Source organism: Vulpes vulpes, chromosome 4 (genome assembly GCF_048418805.1).
Source record: "Vulpes vulpes isolate BD-2025 chromosome 4, VulVul3, whole genome shotgun sequence".
In the NCBI taxonomy this organism is placed as follows: Eukaryota; Metazoa; Chordata; class Mammalia; order Carnivora; family Canidae; genus Vulpes; species Vulpes vulpes.
The window spans coordinates 34,441,879-34,459,956 of NC_132783.1; the positions used below are offsets into that span (position 1 = coordinate 34,441,879).

Genomic DNA, 18,078 nt, shown 5'->3' on the forward strand with positions numbered 1-18,078 from the left:
TCCATGGGAGTTTGATGTACATAGAAGCATAATGACCAAAAAACCAATCCGTTTAACAAAATTACTGGAAAAGGAAGATATATCAGTTATTTTGTGTCAAATCTCCCCCCAGAATTTGTTATTGTTTAGTCTGTTATTTAGACAATTATCTCCCTTTCTTGGTACTTTCTGTGTGGGGGGGAAGAGGTTGGTGAGGTGGGGACATTGGGAAAAGGAATGTTATCAAAATGAAAAAAACATCGTTATGGATTCCGAAATTTCCTGTCTTGGAAAGGATGGAAACAAGGTAATATGTCCTAGACATGTTACTACAAACAAACTCAAGTACCCAGAGCTTTGTTATTCATTCACTCATTCAATTAATAAAAAATATTGTGTCCCTGCTAAGCTCCAGGCTTCCAATAGGAAGTATTGGAAATAGATGAGTGAGACAAATAATGTCCTGCCCTCATGTTTCTCACAGTCGAGCAGGAAAGGCTGAGGTTAAAGAAATTATTTCCATAGGATGATGTAATGGACTGGATTTAATTATAGGTGAAATCTCTAAGTGGACATCTAAAATCATGAAAGTAAAAAATAAGCATGTTCCTGATTAATCTCTTTGTTTCAAATGCTTACCTACTCTAATTTCAAACACATTATGGTGGTTTGAAAAATACTAACTGAGGAGAGTTGTGAGATTTAACTTTTTGAAAGCAGATTTATACTAGATTCTACATTAGAAGCATAACTAAAACAGTAACTTTAGCTAAAAAGAATCAAATGATGTTAAATGTATGCCAACATGAAATTACTTTTAAAGTATAGCATTTGTTATCATCACATAGTATTTTAGCCAAGACTAATACTGGGCCTTGAGGTATGGAAACTGCTCCCAGTTCTGTGGTATACCATAGTTTTGGTTCTGTCCATCATGTGGCATACCACCAATTAGAATGACTGGACATACTGTTGCCAACACAGCTAATCATGTCTTTACATTAAATCAGAACCCTCTACTTTGCATTGGCAGGAGAAAATGAAGGAGCAAAAGAAAATGTTGGGAAAATTCCTTTTTTGTACATAGACATTTTTATAAACCAAAAGTGTCTTTAAAAGTTTCACTTCTAAATCTCTAATCTTCTTACCAAAGATATATAATGGTAATAATTTTATGTATATCTCTGTATCTCTTTCTATGTCTCTGTCTCCCTGTCTCTCTCTCTATATATGTATATTTATATTTTTATTTATTTAAAATCAATATTTCAATATAATAAAATATCATACTACACAGTAGTTTGCATTTTTGTTTAAAAATATTGTAAGGCTTTCTAATGCTAATTCCTTTTCTAATGTGAAATATACTTTGGAAACATAATTAAGTGACTAAAATATTCCAGTCTATTTCACTATAAATTATTTCATCTTTCCTTTATTCATAAGAGTTGGTTAACTACATTTTGTTATTATAAATCAGGTTCTGATGTACATTCCTTTATACAAATCTTTGTGGTGTCTCTTCTTTTTGTCTTTATGATAAATTTCTACAAACGTAATTATGGACCAGGACTATAAATTTTATTGATTTTTTAGATAAATATTCTCCCAAAAGTTTAGATCAATATATCATTCTTACTGGGATATATTTCTCCTCACCTTTTCCAACACCAGATTTTCACCAGTTGATTTTTTTAAGTGTTTATTTTTCAGCTTTGCTGGTTAATGGGAGTTGCGAATGCTCAGACTCTAAAGTAGCCCTCCCCAGTGATCCCTGCCCTCAGGTATTCACATCCTTGTGTGATTCCCTCCCCTTGAGTTGGGCTGAATTCCTGATTTAGTTCTGTTCAAAAGAATATTGAAGAAGCAATGGGACATCACTTCCAAAATTAGGTTGTTTAAAGACGATAGCTTCATCTTGGGCATCCACATACTCCCTCCTACTCCTCCTCATGCTGGGCCCTCTTCTTCTCCCTCTCTCAGATGCTTCAGTCTGCTGAAAGTTGCCAGTTGTGAGTAGTCCTATGAAAAGATGTGTAAGGCAAAGGAAGTAATATCTCTGGCCAATAGCCAGCGAGAACCAGAGGTCTGCCAACAGCCACATGAGTGATGTTAAGATCAGATATTCTCCTGGTTGAATCATGAGATGATTCCTGTTCCTCCAACTGACATCTCCACTGCAACCTTGTAAGAGATTCTGAGCTAAAGGAACCGCCACACCTGGATTCTTCACCCACAGAAAACAATAAGGTAATAAATGTTTGTTGTTCAGCCACTAAATTTGGTGATAATTTATTGCACAGGAATAGATGACAAACACAGAAAAGAAGTAATACTTTAGAGTTATTTTAATTTTAATAACAATGAGAGAGAGAGCTTTCTCTTTTTCATAAATTAGTGTTGGTTGTATTTTGTGATTTATCCCTTTACATTTTTGCCATTTTCCAGTGGAAGCCATTACCTTCAATTTCTGAGTTCTTTGCATTTAATAATTCTATTTCTCAGTCTGTCATGCATATTGCTAATGTTTTTCCAAGTTATTTTTGTCTTTTTATTATGCTTTGGGTGTTTTAACATAAATAATTTTCACAACTATTCAAAAATACCTTTTTATATCTCAATGGAAGCATCATTTCTTCGCTTAGAAAGCAAGCAATAAAGCTGTAATTGGTTATCAATATTACACATTTATTTTATATCCTTCCACTTAATAAATGTCCTTACTAGTTCTAATAGTTTATCAGCTGACCATTTTGGGTTTTCTAGAAATACAATCTTATACTCTGTTAATTATGATGGATTTTTTTCTTCCTGATAGTCACATCTTTTATATCTGCTTTTTGTTATTTTCTTGTCAAGAAACTTTAGAAGAAGTTAAATAATTAATAGTAATAGTGACTACTTTTGTCCTTTGTTTCTTAGTTTAGAGGATTGGGCATAGTCGATCACCTTCAAGCAAAATGATTTATTTAATCATACCTAAGATACAAACAAATGTAAAATGCACCTTAGAATTGACAAAATACAATTGATGATATTTTTGTGTTCATTAAGTTGCTTTGCTTTCTATTTCTAATATATTAATAATTTTTATTTGTTTCCATATTTAATCAGTTGAGGTGATCATGTGGTGTCTTTCCTCTGTCTTTGTTCTGCTAAGTAACATGACTTTTACTAAGCCAAACATTCTGTGTTTAGGTTCAACCCTGGTGGTTGTTTTATTTAACGTCTATTGCCTGTAATTATGAGGTTCAATGACAATCTTCTCTCCTTCTGCAAGTGAGGGAGGATTTAACTTTCATGAAGACAAATAGTTATTGCTAAATGAGTTATCAAAAATTATGGCATTTTAATTTACTCTCATGGACAGATAATGCCTTCATCCTGTCCCAAGACACAAAAGGGACTATGGTGCCAATATAAGGGCCAGGGCCATTTCTTCCCTAATCACATTTGATTTGTTGCTATCCAAAACATAATAATATTGTTGTCATTCCACCTCTGTGATCCCATTCTCACTAGCAACATCTTTAAGAGCTACTGCTGGTGATCTTAGAGCCCAGGTTCCCACCCACCACCCTATTCCCACCACCAGAGAATCAGAGGCTGTTCCCTGGTCTCCCCAGCTGGCCCTGCTTTGGGATCTTTCCAGCAACCATCATCTCTGTGTAGTCCCCTTTCTCAAAAAACCTCAAGACTTTGGGTTATAAAGTCAAGGCTTAAAGGCAGGGAAAACCATGCAGGGTTCAACAGGATTCTGAGCTTATGACAACACAGGCTCAAGAATGATTATGGTCCAGAGGCTTCAGAATTTGGGGCTCAGGACTGTTATGGTTCAGAGCTATTATGAACCTAACTATTCAGTACAACTTTTTTTTCTTATAAGAAAATGGAAGCTTACTGACTATTTAAACTTTGCCTGTTCATAATTTCGGGACTGTCTGCACCCATCAGAAGCCATTCATTGCTATGATGCACTATGCTGGAGGTACTTCTGGCTCTGCTGATACTGTGTATGAACCTGAGCAAAGGTTGCCTTCTTCCTTCTGGACCTCTGCACTCTCATCCGACTTTAACTTTATACTATGCCTTATTCTCTCTTTTCTATGAAGAAGTCCATTGGCTAGATTTTGTCCTAGAAGCCCTTGTTCTAAAGCTGTGAAGATATAAATGTTGTCTTTAGTGACATCAGTCTCCCCTTTCTGTAAGTATTCTTTTCAGTTTATCCCTTACCCTCCTCTTTTTGTCCAGGAACTTAGTAATTTCGTGTTCACTCTCTTTCCTTCCTTAGCAGATTCTTTTCTGCAGTGATTATCTGGAAAATAGGTTTACATTTAAATATAAATGAATAACAAAAAAGTTAAAGTGCAACTCCTTTTAGATATATATGCAATGAAATAGTGTTTTGAAAATTAGGAAAAAATACGAGTTCTAGTGACAACAATTCAGGTGAGCAAAATGTCTGCATCCCCTGGCCCATACACCTATTAAGTCATCTCACTCACAAGGCAAAGCCTAGTACAAGACTTATATCTATAGAAGGTAGAGCACACAGTGACAACAGAATTCCTCTGGCCTGTAGCACTCACACACAATTGAATCAGCACCGAGACACATTCTTCTTTCTTGCTGTTATTCTTTCATACAAGAATATGACTGCATTTTCTTGATGACTGATAGCTCTATGTTTTCCATCATCATCTGGAAGATAGACACTTGTGTGTTTCCAAAATCAATCACAAAATGTGTTTACAAATATTTTAGAACCACAAGCTAGTGAGGATTGTTCAATCTGAGTAATTTTTTTAAAGATTTTATTTATTTATTCCTGAGAGACACACAGAGAGAGGCAGAGACACAGGCAGAGGGAGAGGCAGGCTCCATGCAGGGAGCCCGATATGAGACTCGATCCCAGGACCCAGGGATCACGACCTGAGCTGAAGGCAGATACTCAACCACTGAGCCACTCAGGTGCCCCTAAGTCTGAATAATTTTTTTAAAAATACAGAGAAGAACCTGGTACTCTGGCAAAACTTATCAGTAAATTCTGAAATGATAACTATGTTTGAATGCCTGACAAAAATCTACCCGGTAAATTATTCTATTTACCAAAAAAGAGTAATAATCTGGAAGCTAATGCACTCTTAGTGAAGAGTAAGTATTACATGACTTAGTCTCTCATACTTTCCAGGCCTTTTCGCCATCCCCAATATTTCCATCTAAATAGTGATCTACTGTGCCCCATTCTCAAACCCCTAAGCATCCATTTTTTTCTTCATTGTATTTACTACTCTTTTCCATATTATGTACTTACTTTTTATCTTGTTTTCTCTCTTTGCTCACAAGGCTGTGAGCCTCATGGGGAGCAGAGGCTTTGTTTTGATCAAGGCTACAGTCACAGTCCCTGACCACTGTTTGGTACATAAGAGGCCCTTAGTAAAATATCAGTTGCATAAATTTAATAATTTGTGAAATAATTTCAGAAATTATTAAATAATTTTTTTAAATATGGAAGAAGTGCCTTAATGTGGGTGGTAAATGCCCAACAAATATTTATGGTCTTTGAAAAACAAACTTTGCACAAATATGCATGAAAGCCATCAATATAATTAGAAAACATTTTGGTACATTTATAGCACATTATGTTATATACTTATCAGAGGACAACATGTATTGGATGAATAAAATTTGGATTTTTGAAGGTTAAAATACATTGATATGTCACAGTGATATTTATTAAAATATTCAAACTAATCATTTAAAACTCTTCCAAGTCAAGCTAAATATATTTTAAAAATCCATATTTTTAAAAAGATTTTATTTATCTATTTGAGAAAGAGAGAGCAGAAAGCACAATTAGGGAGTAGGGGGAGAGAGAGGCAGAGAGAGAAGCAGGTTCCCCGCTGAGCAGGGAGCCCAACGTAGGATTTGATCCCAAGACCCTGAGATCATGACCTGAGCCAAAGGCAGATGCTTAACTGATTAAGCCACCTAGGCACCCCCCAAAATTCACATTATTATCTTTTACATTTCATTAGTTATTTTCTTGACTATTTAGCAACAATAAATGTGACACAACACAATTTTACTGAGGACAGGAATAAACTATTACAAATCATTAAATATTCAAACATGATTTAAAATTCATTTGTCATAAAATAGAATGCATTTCAGTTTAGACAATAAGATTTCACATAACAATATTTTTATTCCATTTTCTGTAATGAAAGCAAACCAACTTAGCCACTTAGAAATTTTATTAAATTTCTGAGATTTATTGAGAAAAATAGATGAAACTCCAAATATTTTTTTTACTTTCAATTAAAAAATGGGTGGATTTTTCATCATGCCTTTTAAAGGCTTATGGATCTCATTGCCAGTACTTCAACAACAACAACAAAAAAATGAACTCCACAGAATTATTTAGAAAAGCCTAACTTTATTTTCGAAATACTTAATAGATAACTAGTTCTACAAACAGGGTGAAATACCTTAAAAGAATCATACTTACAATAGAGTTTTTGTGTTGAAACAGCAAAAATAAGGTCAGTTACAAATATGTGCTCTAATTGCGTAAGTTAACAAATGGCTGCAGTTTTAGCAGATTTCAAATCCATGCTTATTACAACCAAGAAGAGATGCCACAAAGGTCACAGGAAATATTTTCTCCATGCAGACCATTGGAAGGCACGTTAATGTGAAGCCCAGCTATTGTGAAAGTATGATGCGCCAACATGCAGCTTGAGCCCAGGAGCGCCTGTTAGTTGTGGCAGTCTGTAGTCGTGCACAAGTGCTTACAGCTGCAGTGACATGGTGCTAAGCATGTTTTAAGACTAGTCCCAGTCGAGCGGCATCTTATCCAACCAGAAACAATCCCACAATCCAGCTCTTTTTAAGTGATCATCCTTGTATCATAACAGATTAAGGTTGCAGCTACTTTGGATTATGTTTAATCTAACCTTTATCCATTCACATCTTCACCTGAAACTTACAAGGACCAAGAGTCAATTGCCAGGGCATAATTCACAATGACACTGATCTTGCCTTCCTCACTCTAATTATCTGGATTAAGAATAACACTTTTGAGTAATTATTTTCACATTGGATAAACATTAAGCTTTCCTGGATTTATCTGAGCTTTTTCCTAACATGAAATAGATCCAACCAGGCTTATAAGAACATAACTGACAGCAGTGACAGCTTAATCAAGGCAGCCCTAAACAACTAAAACAATAAGGAAATGTTTATTTCCCATGTTTAGAATATTCAGGAATCAGAAACTTGACAAATTTAGTGGCAAAAAAAAATCCCAGATATTCAATTGCAATACTCTAACTTTTTTCTTTCCTCGTAGTGATTCAGTAATCCTCGGTAAAGTTCAGACTCTGGAACACAGAACTATGATGATGATATAAAATTGGCTATACTGCTACCCATCATACAAACTAAATATCTTTATTTTCACAGTCAATGCAATGTCCTAAAAAGAAAGAAAACATTACATTAAAATCAATGTGCCAATTATCATTAAAATGAATCAAGTACTTGCTGTATCACTTCTGATGGCTCTTTTTGATCATTCTGAATTGTCCATCCAAGATTGCACACAAACCCTAAAATTGCTATCACAAACAGGTTAGAAAAATCTTCCAAGCTTGTCTTTGAAACTATCTAAGATCATATACAATTACACACTAAAATCACATCACAAAACCCAATTATACTTTGGCTTTGCAGATCCACAGATAACCTCTTAAAGAGCAAACTCCCTCACTGTGTCGACCTCTGACCTCAAGCTCTTTTTCCAATCTTCAGCAGCCTCGCTCTATGTTTCTTAGCCAGTCTGAGAAGCTCAAACTCCCCGTGGTCAAAAAGACCTACAGGACTTCTGAAGGGTGCCAAGTGTTCCATATATCAGAGGTTTAAGATAAAAGGTAATATTGATAAATATTTTATCCTTGCTCTTTAATATATGTTATATACTGTTCTGTCACTTACTTATAACCAAACATTTTCCCTTTTTTGTTTTTTGCTTTTGGGGTTGGTAGATTTATTTTTGCAAGAGAGCGAAAGAGAACATGAGGAGGGGGAAGGACAGAGGGAGAGCTGGGAGCCGGATGACTACTCTTCTCTATCCAGGACCTCGGGATCATGACCTGAGCTGAAGGCAGACACTTAACCGACTGAGTCACCCAGGTGCCCCTATAACCAAACATTTTAAATGGAGAAACTTAAGTATACTTGCCTTCATTTTAAGGGTTTAATGATAACAACATTAATTAGCTTCAGAAAAAAAAAGAAGAAAGAGAAAGAAAGAAGAAAGAGAAAGAAAAGAAAGAAAGAAAGAAAGAAAGAAAGAAAGAAAGAAAGAGAAAGAGAGTCACTATTTTAATGGAACTGGAAAGGCACTACAGAAAAACAAAAAGAGGTTCCAAACAAACAAATTCCAAACAAGCTTTTGCAGTGAGAAGAAAAGAGGTAAGCTGACTTTTACAGCAGTATCTCTCCGAAGTTCACGATTACATGTCTGTGGATCCAAGTTTGAAGCATCATAATCATCGAGTACATGATTTTCCAGAGAACAAGGAAGGATTTTAATTTCATACCAGTTCTTTTCCACAGTTACTGAAGGAAATTACCCAAAAGGAAAATATGAACCAGCTGTTCATGGCATTTTTCTGAGTGAATAAATAACATTTAAAATAATATATAAAGAGAGGTGAATAAATCATCTAATTCTAAATGTGAAGGAACTCAAAGTTATTGCTGGCCCCTTTTCAAATGTGGGCTTGTGATGGCTTTAGTTATCTGTTCTTGTGCCTATAAGCTTGCTCACCTACGTAGTAACAATCATATGTCATCACATAGAAGAACTGCAATGGCATTTGGAAGTCATCTGCTCTTAACTTCCCAAGACTTATCCTCTGTAAAGTGTGTTGATGATTGGTAAATGCACATTAAAATGATCATCTATACTAACCCGAGGAATAATACCAAGAATGTGTGAGTAACTAAGTCAAAGATTTACCTTTGCAATTGTCTTCCTCTCCAATGAAGTATTTTGGTTTTGTAAGGTTGCATTAAGATGAGAACAAAATAAAATTGTCCTAACATGTAACTCAGGGCATCTTCAGAACAAGCCATTTAATAATTAATTCCTTAAAGATATTGCCTTAACACATAGGATATCCCTCTGCTCATTGCCTCAAAGGATCTAGAATGAGTCAAGAAAATAATTAGGCCTCAAAATGCCGTGTTGGCAAGAGAGATTGAGAATTTTGAAAAATATGTGAATAGAGGTACAATATGCTAGAGACCAAAGATGATATAGAATTAACATCATAAAGATTAATGAACATCCTTAGATGATTATAGATCTTATGAATGAGTTCAAACATTTGCGTCCATATTTGAATCATAGAGAGAAAAAAAAATCCCTAGTCCTATTTTTCTCCTAAAATCATTTCCATTTTTGAGAACTATCCTTAAAATTAGGATTCATAGATGCTTATTCATCTATCAAATCAGATTAGCTGGTAAATTCTATGACACCTGAAACTATATTCTTCATGCTTAGTTAGCCCATTTATAGTGATTAGTCAAATGAATGAAACTCTAAGAGCACTCAAAATACATGGATTAAATTGAGCAACAAGACTCTAATTACTAATAACCAAAATACAATTTCTGTAATCTAAAATCATTGTGGATTCCCTCCACGCCCCTCCATCTCCCTTACATAATAAAAAAAGAAAAAGATCTCTAATGATTTTGCACTTCTAAAAATCTGTGATGGGTGAAAGAGAGGCAACCAAAAACATAGGTAAGACTGTTGAAATCTGAAAAAAAGAGCAAAATGTATTTAGTTTAGTCCCTAAAATGTTCTGACATTGAAAATATAATATAAAAAAAATTTAAGAAAAAAAATAAATTAGGTGTTTGGTGGAAGAAGGTGTGAAATCTCTAACTGCTGACTGTGCTTTATAAACATTTACATTATCCTAGAGCTATTCATACTTACGGACTTCCTGAACACTATATAATTTTACCCATTGTTGTATAAGTTGCCTTCTTTATACAAGTGTTGTATAAGTGGTATAAGGCATGTGTTTTTGACAATCTGGACAATTCCTGCTTGACAGTGCTTAGAGGCTGAGTCTATATGACAGCCCCAGATGGTTTTTAGGTGAAGGATAAAAAAAAAGTGATATAATTGATTTGGTGCTAGCTGAGATGCCCTAAATGTTCAGTTTCAACTTTTACCTAATCCATCCATTCCACCTTTTTTATTTCTCTTTTTAAAAATTAAAAAAAAAAAAAAACCACCAGGGACTGAGGGTATTTGTCTAGTATTCTAAAAATGTCTTAGAAGACTTTTTTAAGGAAATAACTAGTTCAGAATTTTCTCTATCATTAAATTTTTAAGACTGTTTAACATAGAAACTTAGAATTAGTCTCTAGTAATCTCGACTGATATATTCACCAGGTTCCTAGGTAACAACCTTGAGTAGCCTCCATTTAGTTGCTCTGGGTAAACACCCAGGGTTGTTTCTAGAAATACAGAAAATCATTTCCAAAGAAAATTTTCAAATTGATACTCAAAAGCTCATTCAGAGATATGGGAATAGGAATAATATCTATAAACAGTTCACAAATATAAGCAGAGGAATTCAGGACTATCCGGCTTGTTATGTTTGAGTTTAGTTCAATTTCATTTGCGTTTAATATGACTTGATGTGGTTGGATTTGGCCTAGCTTGGTTTGGTTTTGTTGGTATAATTGGTTTTGGAGAAGCAAGCTAATGGTGCTAGGAAGGGGGCCTTAAACTGAATAGAACAGTCAATATCTTGAGGATCTGCCAGACCCAATGGGTAATCCAAAAAAATGTGGGGATGCTTGGGTAGCTCAGTGGTTGAGCATCTGCCTTCCACTCAGGGTGTGATTCCGGAGTCCTGGGATCAAGTCCTACACTGGGTTCCCCACAGGGAGCCTGCTTCTCCCTCTGCCTATGTCTTTGCCTCTCTCTCTGTATCTCTCGTGAATAAATATATAAAATCTTTAAAAAATAATAAAATAAATGTAATATTCACACACTTCTATATATCTGATATATAGATATATAGACACTTTTTGTCTTATTGTACTTTGCTTTATTGTATGTTACAGATATTTATTTATTTATTTATTTATTTATTTATTTATTTATTTTTTTACAAACCAAGGGCTTGGGTGACCCTGTGTTGAGCAAGTCTATTGACACCATTTTTCTTTCTTTCTTTCTTTCTTTCTTTCTTTCTTTCTTTCTTTCTTTCTTTTTTTTACTTATTTATTCATGAGAGACACACACAGAGAGAGAGAGAGAGAGAGGCAGAGACACAGGCAGAGGGAGAAGCAGGCTCCATGCAGGGAGCCCAACATGGGACTCAATCCCGGGTCTCCAGGATCAGGCCCTGGGCTGAAGGCAGAGCTAAACCGCTGAGCCACCTGGGCTGCCCTGGCACCATTTTTCTAACAGCACTTTTTCACTTCATGTCTTGGTGTCACATTTTGATAATTCCTGTAATATTTCAAACTTTTTCATCATTATTATATTTGTTATGGTGATCTGTGATCATTAATCTTTAATATTACTATTGTGATTGTTTTGGAGGACCACAAACCACATCCATATAATATGGGAAACAACAGATCAGTGTGATATGTGTTGTGACTGCTCCACCAGCCTACTGTCCCCCTAACTCTCTCCCTCTCCTCAAGCTTCTCTGTTCCCTGAGACACAATAATATTGAAATTAGACCAACTATTAACCCTGCAATCACCTCTAAGTGTTCAAGTGATAGGAAAAGTCACACACCTCTCACTTTATTTTTTTTAAGATTTTATTTATTTATTCAAGTCTATTGGCACCATTTTTCTTTCTTTTTTTAATGTTTTACTTATTTATTCATGAGACACACACAGAGAGAGAGAGAGAGAGAGAGAGAGGCAGAGACTCAGGCAGAAGGAGAAGCAGGCTTCATGCAGGGAGCCCAATGTGGGACTTGCTCCCAGGTCTCTAGGATCATGCCCTGAGTTGAAGGAAGACACGCCACTGCTGAGCCACCCAGGCGTCCCCACCTCCCACTTTAAATCAAAAGCTAGAAATGATTAAGTTTATTGAGGAAGGCATGTCAAAAGCTGAGCTAGGCAGAAAGTTAGGTCTTCTGCACCAAATGTTTAGCCAAGATGTGAATGCAAAGGAAAAGTTCTTGAAGGAAATTAAAAGTGCTTCTCCAGGAAACACACAAATGTATGATGAGAGCAGACAACCTTATTGCTGATATGGACAGTGGTCTGAATAGAAGATCATACCAGCTACAACATTCTCTTAAACCAAAGCCTATGCCAGAGCAAGGTCCTTGCTCTCTTCAATTCTATGAAGTCTGAGAGAGCTGAGAAAGCTACAGATGAAAAGTTTGAAGCTCATAGAGGTTGGCTCATGAATTTGAAGACAAGAAATCATCTCCACAACACGCATTTGATGATATAGAAGCAAATATCAAATATCAGCAAATGTTGATATAGAAGCTACTACAAATTATCCAGAAGATTTGGCTAAGATCATTAATGAAATTGGTTACACTGAACAACAGATTTTCAATAGAGTTGAAGCAGCCATCTTTCTTTTTGGAAAAAGATGCCATCTAGGACTTTCATAGCTACAGAGGAGAAGTCAATGCTTGGCTTCCAAAGCTACATAGGACAGGCTGACTCTTATTAGGGGCTGATGCATCTGAGTGACTTTTAGTTGAAGCCATTGCTCATTTACAATTCTGAAAATCCTAAGACCCTTAAGAATTATGTTAAATCTACTCTGCCTGTGCACTATAAATGGAAAAAAGAAGCTTCGATGACAGCACATCTGTTTACAACATGGTTTTCTGAATGTTTTCAGCTCACTCTTGAAAACCACTGCTCAGAAAGAAATATTCCTTTCAAAATATTACTGCTCGAGGATGCTCCTGGTCACCCTAGGGTTGTGATGTAGATGGACAATGAGATTAATGTTGTATTCATGCCTGTTAACACAACATCTATTCCACAACCATGGATTCAAGTCTTATGATTTAAGAAATACATTTTGTAAGGCTATAGCTTCATAGAGAGTGATTCCTCTGATGGATCTGGGCAAATAAATTTAAAACTGTCTGGAAAGAATTCACTATTCTAGAAGCCAATAAGAACATTTGTGATTCAGGGAAAGAGATGAAAATATCAACATAAATAGGAGTTTGGAAGAAGTCAATTCCGACCCTTATGAATGACTGTGAGGGGCTTAAGACCAGTGGAGGCAGTAACTGCACACATAGTGGAAATAGCAAAAGAACTAGAATTAGATGTGAAGCTGAAGATGTGACCAAATTGATGCAATCTCAGGTTCAAACCTGAATGGATGAGGACTTGATTCTTATGGACGAACAAGGAAAGTGGTTTCTTGAGATGGAAACTACCCCTGGTGGAAATGCTGTGAAAATTGTTGAAATGACAACAAAGGACTTAGAATATTATATAAACCTAGTTGATAAAGCAGTGGCAGGGTTTGAGAGGACTGACTCCAATTATGAAAAAAGTTCTATTGTGGGTAAAATGCTATCAAATAGCTTCACATGCTATAGAGAAATCACACAAGAAGAGTCCATCAATGTGACAAACTTCATTGTCAGCTTATTTTAGGAAATGGCCACAGCCACACTAACCTTCAGCAAGCACCACCCTAATCAGTCAGGAGCCTTAAACATCTAGGCAAGAACTTCCACCAGAAGAAAATTAGAATTCACTGAAAACTCAGATGATGGTTAGCACTTTTTATCAATAAAGTATTTTAATTAAGGGATGTACATTGTTTTTTTAGATGTAACACTATTGCACACTTAATACACTACAGTATAGTGTAAACATCTCTGAGGAGTGCCTGTAGATAATAAATACCATAGTTCAGTAGAGCAAGAAAAGATTAGAGTGGTCAGTGTAAATATCTTACATAACTATGAAATGGTTGGAATCTTACAGAATGATACACTATCTAAATGTTAATCATTGAGCATATTATATAAGAACTCTTTTTATGTTATGAAGTACATAAAAATAGGTACCAACCACTATAAGGAGATAAAATGTGTCAACAAATATCCACAAGCCATATGATATCATTAAAAGTATCAATAAATGATACAAACTAAGGATTAAGGGAGTCCAGTGAGAGAGAATAATCATTCTAAGTTTATGATAGAATACAAACAAAATTTTTTGAGCTAGATCTTTACTTCCATGCATTCTCCCATTTGGTTCCCATTCTGCTTCATTCTGGCCCATGCCTCCATCAAACTAACATTCCGGCAAACATCTCATAACCGTACGGACTGCCAAATCAAACTGATAATTCTTTGTTCAGTCTGCAATTGCATTCCATAGCATTTGAATCTATTGACTAGCCCCTCCTCATTGGCTTCCTTCTTTCAATGTAGATGATAACAAATAACTTAGTTTGCTTCACCTTCTCTGATAATACTCTTTCTTTGTTCCCTTTCCTGCCTTGTCTTCCTCTGCTTATGCTTAAAACGTAAAAATTTTCAGGTAGCTCATGCTCATAACCTCTTCCCCCGCTGTTGTTGAATAATCAGCTGGACTCAACACTCTCAGGTCCTGTTTCTTATCTCCATTACTTTCAGACCTCTTTGTTTCTTCTTATGGAGTCCCCTCAGCTTATAATTGTTGCTTCTCTTCTTCCCCCTTGAATTCTGTTCATGTTTGAAGGCTCAAGTCGAATGCTATCTTCTCTATGAAGTTGAGTCTGTTTCTTCTAGTCATAATTGTTTTTATCTCTGCATTTCCTTACAAATTCATTTGTGCTTTCTTCTATAGCACCATTCTTCCAGATTAGGTATAATGACTGTCTCACTAAAAATAGCTCTTACATAAAATAAATTGCATACTGTCAAAGCCTAGGATATTTTTAAGGGATTTTGACATTGTATGTAAAATATGCATTCATTATGCTTAATTCTAACCACATTCTCAAATGAGATAAACATTCCTAAGCCTAACAGGAACACAGGAGACACTGAGCTTTGTATGGTAATTTGACTGCCTGTCTTTGCCGCAAGTGGTTTCCATAGATTTTAAAAAGCATATATTGGCTCCCTGCTCCTTTCTGTTTGACAGACAGCCACATCTGTTGGGATGCAGCAATTCCAGCTGCATCACAAGACATGATGTGAAGGTCAGAATAAATGGATTTGGCTGTATTGGGCTCCTGGATGCCAGGGCTGCTTTTAACTTTGGAAAAGTGGGTATTGTCACCATCAATGACCCTTTCATTGATCTTAACTATGTGATCTACATGTTCTAGTATGATTCCACCCATGGCAATTTCAACAGCACAGTCAAGGTTGAGAATAGGAAACTTGTCATCAGTGGAAAGCCCATCTTTATACTCCAAGAGTAAGATCCTGACAACTCAGCACCTGATGCTGGTGCTGAGTATGTTATTGAGTCTACTGAGATCTTCACCACTATGAAGAAGGCTAGGATTAATTTGAAGGATGAGGCTAAGAGGGTCATCATCTCTGCCTTCTGCTAATGCCCCCATGTTTGTAACAGGCATGAACCATGAGAAGTATGACAACTCCCTGAAGATTATCAACAATACCTCCCGCACAACCAACTGCTTGGCTCCTCTGGCCAAGGTCATCCATGACAGCTTTGAATCCTCAAGGGACTCAGGATCACAGCCTATACCATCACTGCCACCCAAAAGACTGTGGATGGCCCCTTTCGGAAGCTGTGGTGTGATGGCCAAGGGGCTGCCCAGAACATCATCCCTGCTTCTTCTGGCCCTGCTAAGGTCCTCCCTGAGCTGAATGTGAAAGAAGATCACTGGCATGGCCTTCTATGTCCCCACACCCAAAGTGTCAGTTGTGGACCTAACCTGCCACCTGGAGAAAGCTGTCAAATACAACTTGCCTCATGTAGAACTTCAAAAACTAAGGATGAATCAGGAAGGTGGTGAAGCAGGCATCAAAAGTCTCCCTCAAGGGCTTTCTGGGCTACACTGAGGATCAGATTGTCTCTTTTAACAGTAATGCCCATGCTTCCACCTTTGATGCTGGGGCTTGCATTGCTCTCAATGACCACTTTGTCAAGCTCGTTTCCTGGTATGACAATGAATTTGACTATATCAACTGAGCTGTGGACTTTGGAGGTCCAGATGGCCTCTTGGACCATGAACCCGCAGAGAGAGCATGAAGAAGAGAGCAGCCTTCAACTGCTGAGGAGTCTTTGCCCCAACTCATCCCCCCAAACACTGAGAATCTCTCAACCTCTACACAGTTTCTATCCCACACCCCCTAAAGAAGAGGAGGAGATTGGGTAGCCTCTACCTTATCGTATATCATCAATAAAGTATACTGTAGCCCTCAAAATGAAAAATGAATAAGCACATATTTTTCAGCCATAATTTAGAGAAAGAGATACTGTGTGACAATTCTAAACTCATGTTGTCCTCTATTTGAATTGAAAGAAAACAATTAACATATAAATTGTAAAACCCTTGTAATATTTCTCCTGTTCAAAAACTATTAATTACTAAAGTTACTAAAATAAAATTATATTAGGGTTTGGTAAAGAATAACTATGAAGAGGAGCCAATAAGACAGGGGCACACAGCAAAAGCTCACAACCAGTGACACTGAAGAATACAATTTGGCTTGTGTAGAGCTTCAAAAACTAAGGATTTGCCAAATTCACATTTATCTCTGGGCTTCCCATATCAAATGTTAGCTTCTTGAAGGGACATTTTTAAAAAAGATTTTATTTATGTATTCATGAAAGACACAGAGAGAGGGAGGCAGAGACATTGGCAGAGGGAGAAGCAGGCTCCATGCAAGAAGCCCAATGTAGGACTTGATCCCAGGACTCCAAGATCACCCTCTAAGCCAAAGACAGAAGCTCAACCATTGAGTCACCCAGGCGTCCCTTTAAGGAACATTTTTAATTTTCTTCATCTTTTTGTTTTGTCCAAACATAGTAAGTTCTCAAAATATTTATGTAAGTGACATTTAGTCACCAATGAAGTTGGAAGTTCAGAACATCTCATGCAGAGGGGGGAATGATATTTGTAATGCCACAGAAAGAAGGCACAATTTATTATAAGAAAACAGACAGTAATCTAGAATACTTGCATTGTGTGTTCACTTAAAAACTGGAAATATATGATGCTGTGGTATCACAAAAAGCCTTGAATACAAGACTAAAAAGTTTGAACTTAAATCAGAGTGCAATTGAAAAATACAATTTTTTCTTTGGGGGAGATTATTAGGAAATCATGAGAGTAATTTAGGAAAATCAATCTGTATACTATGTCCAATTAGAATAGATTGAAAAAGAGGGAGATCATAAAAGCCTATTTAGTTTTAGAGAAATAAGGACCTGAATAACGATGATAGACTTGAGAATTAAAACAAGAACAATTCATTTTGTAGATTTGAGTCAGGTGTCAAAGAGCTAAAAGTATTTTGGTAAAGGGTAGAAAATTCAAAATGAATAACAGTGATGAAACCAAAACAGCAATTACAAGGTATGTGTTTAGGGGACAGCTTACAAACATGTAAATAAGGATACATTTAATAGACTGGGGCCAAATACTAGCAAGAATTTCCACCTTGCCTAATATTCAATTAATTCCTTTGAATACATTGGCTAAAAATTTTTTTGAAGTGTAGCTTACAGGCAAACAATGCACAAATTTTAAGTGACACATTCATGAATATTCACAAAGAAGACATTCACTAATAGCCAACAAGGCCAAAAAGTAGAATATTAGTGGCATCACAAGAGTGTCTCCACCTCCCTACCAAGCGTATACTCCCTAAAATGTAACCACAAATTTAACATCTAACCAATATGTTACGTTTACATGTTGTTGAACTCTTAAAAATGGAATTTCATGATATGTATTTCTTTGTGTCTGCTTCATTCAACATTATTTTTGTGTGATTCATCCATGTGGCTGCATGTAGCATATATAGTTCCTTCTTATTGAGGTATGATATTCCATTGTAT

The 18,078-nt window shown here is 36.1% G+C and overlaps 1 pseudogene; it reads left to right on the forward strand.

Annotated features, from left to right (window-relative positions):
- Window positions 1-227: 227 nt before the first annotated feature.
- LOC112931008 (glyceraldehyde-3-phosphate dehydrogenase-like) lies at window positions 228-16,203 on the forward strand (annotated as a pseudogene).
- Window positions 16,204-18,078: the final 1,875 nt, after the last annotated feature.